We start from the raw sequence: 9,046 nt of genomic DNA on the forward strand, positions 1-9,046 counted from the left end.
AAATATTTTGTTAATACATATAGAACAAAAGTTGTTTAGAATAACGAGAGCTTTCATTTAAAATTAAGAAAAAAGGGCTGGCCCCTATAATTAGGGGTCAGCAGCTCATACACGTATTTTTCTGATAGCAAAAATCGTTATCATTTTATGAAAAAAAATTAATTTAGTTATTGTTGATATATTAAATAATGTCATTTGGTATCAAATTAAACAAGTTCTGTCCTATATTTTTTTTCAAATTTCATAAAACAAATATGTGAGAATCGTACATGAACGAGTTAATATGTCTACATAGACACACAAGCGAACAAATGCCACATTAAGCATGTTAAGGCCCAGGCATTTACTGCATTACGTTGTGTTGCGTCTTAGATAAATTGTTGAGATTCAATTTCATTTTTTTCATCTATATCATTTATGAATTCAATGAACACACATTATTTAAACGTTCTATGTGCAACTATTTGTCGGGGCGCCCCTGTTTGTGACCCCCCCGCGCGCGCGCCGAATGTAAACAGTAACGAACGGCATTGTAGAAAAGAGAGAGCCGTAATGCAGAAGAGAAGTTGTGTATTCTTTCGGTGTACACATGCATTTTCAATTTGCTGTGAAACATATGAACATGCACAGGGAACAATACTACATATTTGTTTAAGGAGGATATTTTTCTCGTGTGAATCGTTTACGAGGAAATTCTGACAGCCACACTTCTGTCGACGATCAGCCGTTGATAAGCTACGAGTAATAAAGGAGAAAAGATGGACATTAAAGTGTGTGATTTATGTGGATGTTACTGAAGAAGGTGAGGCTTTTACTCCTTTTAAAGTTTCTTGTTAACTGGTTAAAATTTAGTATATAGTATAAATGTACATGTAAGTCCGTGCACACTGTTAGATGTTTTTGTTATGGTGTGGGTGTTTGTTTACTAACGTGTAATTTTTACATGTTTCATGGGTGTTTAGATTCGCTCGAGGTTCATGGGGGACTGGAAAGGGTAACTTAATTTATCTATTTAAAAAAATAACAGATTGTGAATTTTCAACTCAAAATTCAAAGCAGGGTCTAATTAGAAACATATCATATATTCTTGTGCAGAGGACTCCAAATGTAGTCATGAATACCCTGTAGACATAACTTCAAGTAAATAAAATTGTATACTTCAGACTTCAGAGTTAAAACATGACTTTAATATCTTTATGATGCCGATCATTGTATCATAAAAGAGGTTTAGCAGACCAACGGATACCCGGTACATGTACTTGTACATGTAGGTTACAAGTTAGAACTATGCCTACCATTCTACCAGTTCACATAATTTTTCTTGTTTAGCAGTTATGATGTGTACTTAAATTGTCCTTGTTAATGTTTTAAATGTAATTTTTTATTCTCTTTTTTTAATCTGACTACTGGCAGTACTGGCGTGCGAGCAGTTCTCGCAGAGGACCATTTCTCGCTGGTGCACTGTTACATCATATTTTCGTATATAATTTTATGTGTTGATAAAATGACGTAACAATGCACTGGTGAGAAATGGTACTCGGCGAGAACTGATCGCACGCCAATATTGATTAATTACAGACAAAAACTGAAGGTTGCGAGTGTTATTTTTAATTGAACAACATTGTTTAAAATAATTCTTTATATATGTGACGATCAGACCGGTTTGAATACCAGTGCCAGATAGCTCAGTTGGTAGAGCACCTGACTAGAGATTCAGGGGGCCCAGGTTCAAATCCCTTCATTATTTCTCCCATCCTGTTACAATATTGGTGTTGTGACCAACCCCTGGAACTAACAGGTTAACTCGATCCTGCCAGGGATGATCTTCGAGGGTGAAGATCATTTAAGGGGGAGGAATGTGACGGTCAGACTGGTTTGAATACCGGTGCCAGATACATGTAGCTCAGTTGGTAGAGCACTTGACTAGAGATTCAGAGGGCCAGGTTCGAATCCCACTTTGTTCCGTCGTTATTTCTCCCATCTTTTACATATACATGTATATCAGATATATGACAGATGATTAAGGTCATCACATGTTTTGCAAGATGCAATAAGTGTTAAAAACCTTTACTTTACAACAGAATACATTTAAGTGAATATTTATGTTTCTTGTTATTATTTGGTGTGGTTTTCTTGACAGTGTCGCATAAACAATTTACCTGCTCCTAAAACACAAACTTTCTTTTTGTGGATTCAGCTTACCGCTGATTGGCTGCTGTTGCAGCAGACAAATAAGATATGCACACACAAAACACAATGAACTTATCAGAGAATGAGTTGAGTTTATTTAAACTGTTGGAATTTGGGTATTTTTTTTTAAAATGTATACTTGTGACAAAACATATATGTGGTACATACAGCTGTAGCTTTATGAAGAAAATTTTGGTTAGACCATATATACCTATCATGCAAGTAAATGATATTTACAAAAAACTTGCAATTTATGGCGCACGAAATATACGCTAGTTTTATAAAGATTGACATACATGTAATGTACCACATTCTTTGAAAAATAATCTATTAAAAATTCTTCATTAAGTTTACTCATACATGTTTTATGCTTATTACACGTAGTATTGTTTTTAAAACATGTAATTTATAAGAAAATAAACAAAAACCCTCGCTAAATTTATTTGCAAACAAAAAATACACAGTAGAATTGATAAAAAATGGTATACCAGAAGCTAATATCAGTACATGTACTTTGACGCTGTTCGGTGGGTAATATTTGTTTGTAATTTACGAATTGAAATATTGACTGTTGCACTACAAGTATGGTAATAAACTCTCTCTCTCTCAAACTCTCTCTCTTTCTCAATTTGATAAGTGTTTATACCTATGAAAATTTTTTAATATTATATTATGACTTGATATGCAAATTTTTGATCTTGTACTGCCTAAATGTTATGTAATGTATTGGGATATGTCATACTTATTACACTGCATGGTCAGTGTATTTTTTACAGAAATACTATGCATATGTTAATGTAAACACAGCTATTACTAGTACATGTATGTAAACACAGCTAATTATTTTTTTTATTTATTTCAGCTCAAAACAGACTCTTGTTACCACATGGCTTTTACCGGTACCTGTTGATTCTTGTGGGTCAGCTCCTGAGATTAACCTGTCACCTCTATCCACATGCATATTCCTTGTGTTCTACAGACTATTTACTGGTAATTCAAATTAAATCCGATAATGCATGAACAATAATGGAACTTGAAGAAAGCATCATGCCATGTTGTGGTTTGTGTTTGATAAGAAATTATGAAAACAAAATTAAGGCTGTTTAAAGAAATTCATAATTGCTGTGAAAATTTGTTTTTCAATAAAAGTATACAATTATGTTTCCTTTATTTTTTATTTCATAAAGATATTGAAATGTGTTTACATAATTGAAACCCCCCCCCCCCCCCCCCCCTCTATTTAATTGTCTGCATTAAGATTACATGTAGGATATGTAAATGTACATTTGACTTTGAAATAACATCTGCTATGATAATTACTTTTGAAATGAACAAGAAACAACCTATTTCTACCTTTCTAAGGTATATATGCATAAAAAAGTAGAAAAACATGTCAAATTTGAACATTTTTCATTGAAATCAACTCTGTCTCCAGCTACCTGGGTGTGTTTGAATTTAATTCTAATTTAAGGCAGATGTCTAACTTGTAGGTTGTAACTTACTGTTTTAGCATGGTTAGAAGAAGACTAGAAATCAGAATAGATTAGATATTCACTAAATATGATTGTTAGCTTACTTTTTTCATGAAAACAAGAAATCACAAGCAGGACAGCTGTCTATTTGTTAATTAAAATGGTACAAATCATACAATAAACAAATAAAGATCACATTTTAGAATCATTGATGATTGTTTTCAAATATGTGTGAGAAATGACTCAAGGAAATTGCCACATGTTTCATAAAATTAGGTAAAACATTTCAAACCATGACTTTTTATGAAAATCAAAAGATTGGGGGGTGGGGGGTATACATGTAAGGGTATTTCTAAGTGATGTGAAGCTTTTATCATGATTATATCATGTAGGCATATGTTGTATTGAATAAGGTTTCTTTTTAAAGGTGGTTGAACAAAAGTTGACCTCTAAAAGGTCAGATAAAGATGTTTTACTATGGAGAACCCTGTAAATCTGTGTTTACTAAAGGAAATTGGAAATGGTGGGTTCACTTAAATGGCCATATTTTTATTAAACCTCAATGGAATTGGCAATATGTGGTATTCTTTTTCTCAGAATTGCATTAGCTTTCTTATTCTAAGACAAACCGTCTTTTCATAAAAATGTTAGTGTACTAAGTTAAAGATACAAGGAACAGTTTCGGATAAAGTACCGTCAATATTTTTGTAAAATTGAGAGTGACTGTACTTGAAGGTTTATCATTGTTGCGTAGATTCATGAAATGAATTTTAATGATTACCAATAGTTAGAGGGATGTCTCTTGTTGGAATTGGTAAGCAATATTAAGGCCCCTAATTTTAAGTACATGACAAGCAGAAATAAATTGTGAAACTTGCGGCTATGACAGATATGTTGACTTTACAGTGAAATTGAAGGTTACAAACGGGAGGTTATATAACATGAAATGTAGGTGGATGGGATATTATATGCCTATTTAGTAATTACTAGGTATGAGGACAGTAGCAAGTTTATTGTCCCCCAAGACAGCAAATATTTAATGAGGCAAAGCCAAGGGAAATAGTAGCTGTTGAATGGGACAATAAACTTGCTATTGTCCGAATAGTCAGTTAATTGGTATTTCATTATACAGAAGAAAACTTTATTTGTCAGCGATGCAGAATTTCTTGATGATAAACAAATTAGAGTTAAATCAAACTTTGTATTTAATGCGGCGATCTTATTAGGTCAGAGGTGTTCCGAGTTTAAGGTGATATGGGACACTTCCATGTTGTAACGTATTGTTTATCGAAATAAACAATAAAATAAAGTGTAATTATATAAGTACATGTAGTTTCTTCTCAAAAATGGTCACCTCACTCCTTAGCACAGTGGGTTAGAGGGTTTACTAGGAACTTGTAAGTCATGAGTTCGAATCCCGCTGGGGTTTTTACAATTTTTACCTTTTCAAATATTTTTAAAAGCTATTTTTTGGTTAAATATTGTAAAATTTGAAAATTCTAAACCGGTGAAAAGTTTTCAATTATATAGTACTTTAATCCACATTAATATCGACAGATGTCCCATACCACCTTAAAAAGGAGGGAAATCAAATTCTGCTAATGAATGGTTTTGATGACTATTCACCATGGGCAGATAGCATGGATACTATTTTAGATAAAAAGGCATGTTTATGCGGGCGCCTTCTAGTGATCAATTTGTCGGTCTGTCCATCCGAGATGGCTTGACAGGAGCATAGCTTCTCTCCCCTTGGCCCAATCTGGCTCATACCTCATCCACAGGGTTCCTTTGGTTGAAGGATGTGCAGTGACCTTGAACCATGTTTTTAGGTATAAGGTTAAGGTCATAGCAGAATTATATATATAAAATCCTTGTCTGGGGCATATCTTTTTTCCCTTTGGTCCAATCTGGCTAATACTCACAGAGTGTCTCTATGGTTAAACGATGTGCAGTGACCTTGCATGAAATTTCTAGGTAACGGGTGAAGATCATATCGGATCATGCAAAAATCCTTTTTTGAGAGCATATATAATTTCTACTAACCCCTATTTGGCTCAGACTTCACATAAGCAGAGCTTTTGAGTAAAGGGTGAAAGGATGTGTAGTGACCTTGAACCTATTTTCAGTGAAAAGAAACTGTGAAGGTCATATCAGAATTATATTTTTAAAAATCCTTGTCCGGAGTATATCTTCTCTCCCTTTGCTCCATTCAGCCTCATACTTTACGCACATGATGCCTTTGTTCAAAATATATGCAATGACCTTGAATGATATTTGTAGATGAAGAGTCAAGGTCATATCAGATCACACGAAAATCCATATTTTAAGAGCATAGATATACTCTCCTTTTAGCCCCTATTTGGCTAATATTTTACCTTTACAGAGTTTATTGGTTAATGGCGTGCAGTGACCTTGAACCAAGTCTGTCAATGTGAAGGTCATAGCAGATCTTTTTAAAATTAGTTTTAAATAGTAGATTATTTTCCAAATATGCTTAATCTTGGTCAGATTGAACAAAAATGCATGTATGTTAGGGGGAATGAAATTGAATTAAAAGTTCTATGCCAGCTGGAAAAATTTCAAGTTATAGGTCAAGGTCAAAGCAGAATTCTCTGAAATAACATAAGCGGGGCCCTTTGAAATGTTCACCATTTCAATGTTGTCTGGTTCATAGTAATTTTACATAGAAAATATTCACAGAAGTACAGTAAAGTAAACTTAACATCAATAAGTTTCTGACAATTAATGACGCAACGAGCACACAGTACGAAAGGTCAACCTTTTGAAAAGCAGTGAAGAGGAAAAGTTGCTCAGAATTATGTTTTAAACAAAATTGATTTTTTACATAAATTTTAATTTTGCATTCTGGGTTAAGAAAAAAGATGTTAGTTCAAGGTAAAGTAAACTTGTACCTAAAATGAAGTCAAATTTGTTAAGTCGTACTTAAACACATTGGTTTTTTTGTTAAGTCGTTCTTGAAATGGTTAAGGGTTTTTGGTTAAGTCGTACTTAAAAACATTCGGATCATGTTAAGTTGTACCAAGAATCATTCGATTTTTTTTTTATCTTTTTGTACTTAGGTTTCTTTGTTACTAGATTAAGAACTCTGCTTCTTAGACGTACTTCTAGCGTTGCTTTCGACATTAGCGGAAAACCCACTCGTTGCTTTGCAACGAGCTTTGCTCTAGTTATTCTTTTTTTTCTTCTAGACGTTTTTTAAAACTCAAATATCTTGCTTGTTCGTTGTCCTATAAAGTTCAAATTTGCAGAGCTTATTGGTAGTTACTATTTCTCAATATCTATGGAAAATCGTTGATATCGACACTTCCGGTACCGAGTTATTCCCCTTTTTCCCCAAAATATAGGCATTCTTGTGCACGCAAAGGCTCTGAAACCGCTCACAGCCTGTGTTACAAAGTCACAAATCTTCAAAATAGAGAGTTTGAACGTTGTCCTCCGAGTTTTGTTTTTACAATTTTCCTCCTTTAAAGTTTCAAAAAATTAATTTGAATTTGTGTTTCAAAAAAAGCTGATTTTTTGTTGTGTTTTTGTTATGTAGCTCTTTAGTTTAAAATTTCCTCTAAACACATATAGAACAAAATATGTGCAAAATGTCAAGGGCTTTCACTTGACACCATTGAAAAAGGGCTGGCCCCTTAAATTAGGGGTCTAGAGCACTTAAAAGTCTTCGCTTTATAACTCAAAAATGGTTAATATTTCGCTATAGCTGTCGATAGAAAAGTTGTTCATTATTGTGTTATCAATGTCGTTACAAAACTATTTTGTACCGGTAATGCGTATTATGAGTGTAAAAAACTTGTCTTGTTAACATGTACCTGTATTCATTTGGCAAGTAAGCGAATCGTCTTCGTGCGAATAACGTACATATATTAACAGCTGAAAGTGTTCCAGCATATACGGGATGCTTTGATTCATTTGAAAAAGTGTCTAAAAAGTATACGTGTACATGTTTTTCTTACAGCCTTTGTTTAGGTCCTATAGTGGACAACCGTTAAGAAAAACAAAAACGAGAAAATATAAACGTTCTTTTTCTTATCTAGTGAGATACATAAACTAGATTTTAAAAAAAAAATAACTTCCATGAAATGGATTTGAGTCATTTTACTGCAAGCATTTCAAATCGACCTAAATTCTTAGTTGTGTGCGTCATTCCATAACCCATCTCGCCCGCGGCCGAGAAATTCGATCGCCAAGGTCGCGGCTGGACTACCTAGCGGTCAGCGGTTATCTAATACACAAGAATCGCGTCTGTCATATGTGATTTTACTTAGCAGCAAACACAAGAATCGTACACAATAACATTAAAGCTTACTCTTCTTAATTTGAATTAAACGATAGAATAAGAAATCGTTCTGTTTAATCATAAACTCGAACTGAAGCAGTATCAGACAGATAGATCAACTGTGGGATTAAAGGTGAAAAAAACTTATATTAATTAGAGTTTATTCATCATACTACAAACATTGTAAATCTTCCTGGGTTCTGAGCTTTTTATGTGTGTTTTAACTTTACGTAAGTTATCCGATCCCTCATCCGCGGCCGAGGAAATCGGTCGCGGCTGCACTACCTAGAGGTCAGCGGTTATCTAATAACAAGATATATATACAAGAACTGTTTCAATTTTATGTTCTTTTTGTTCACCTTCAATTTATTGAATGAAACATGAGAATGTGAATTGAGAAGCCCCTCTAAAAATTGATAAAAGCGATATTGTTCCAAATCAGAAACATCATCAGACATAAATCAATAGTGAATTTGTAATTCTAAAATGTTCTAAAAACTATACATGTACTAATAATGTTATAGATAAACAACGAAAAACCACAAAGATTAAACCTTCAAATGATCACCCCTAGAACATAGCCAAGGAGATCCCGCGCGAGTGGACAAGTGATCCGCGGTAGCTCGTGTTCTTCTGCATGTACTTGATCACACGTGCATGTTTATTGATATTTTGTACGATTCCAACTATTTGTTTATTCGAGATTTTGACCGGTACATGTAAGATTGACTTGTGTTTCAATTTAAGATTTTTTTTATTTACCCACGAATATTTCCGCTAGATACTGCTGAGAGGTTTTATAGATATCGTAGAAAGTAGTTGACGTCTTCATAAGGTTGCACATAAAATGAGAGAGAAGGAGAGAGAGAGAGAGCGCGCTCAAAATTGGAAGCATTATTTAGCCGAATTAAGAAAATGAAACAGTCTCCAAGCGTTCAAGGCAGGATAAAAAAAATCAAATATCAAATTAACACATGCGGTAGAGGCAATTGCAACTTCTCTGGCCTTTCTGGCAAGTCTGGAAAAACACCTCGAATGTATTAACATCACCGGATGTTAGAATATTATACAAAATGGAGTC

General features: G+C 33.9%; 1 long non-coding RNA gene across 1 annotated transcript; it reads left to right on the forward strand.

The window, feature by feature from the left end:
- Positions 1–352: 352 nt before the first annotated feature.
- On the forward strand, positions 353–3,349 carry LOC136275823 (uncharacterized). The gene is made up of 2 exons (XR_010714316.1): positions 353–802; positions 3,053–3,349. It is a non-coding gene; the product is annotated as an uncharacterized lncRNA (long non-coding RNA).
- Positions 3,350–9,046: the final 5,697 nt, after the last annotated feature.

This window comes from Magallana gigas, chromosome 5, assembly GCF_963853765.1.
Source record: "Magallana gigas chromosome 5, xbMagGiga1.1, whole genome shotgun sequence".
Classification (NCBI taxonomy): Eukaryota; Metazoa; Mollusca; class Bivalvia; order Ostreida; family Ostreidae; genus Magallana; species Magallana gigas.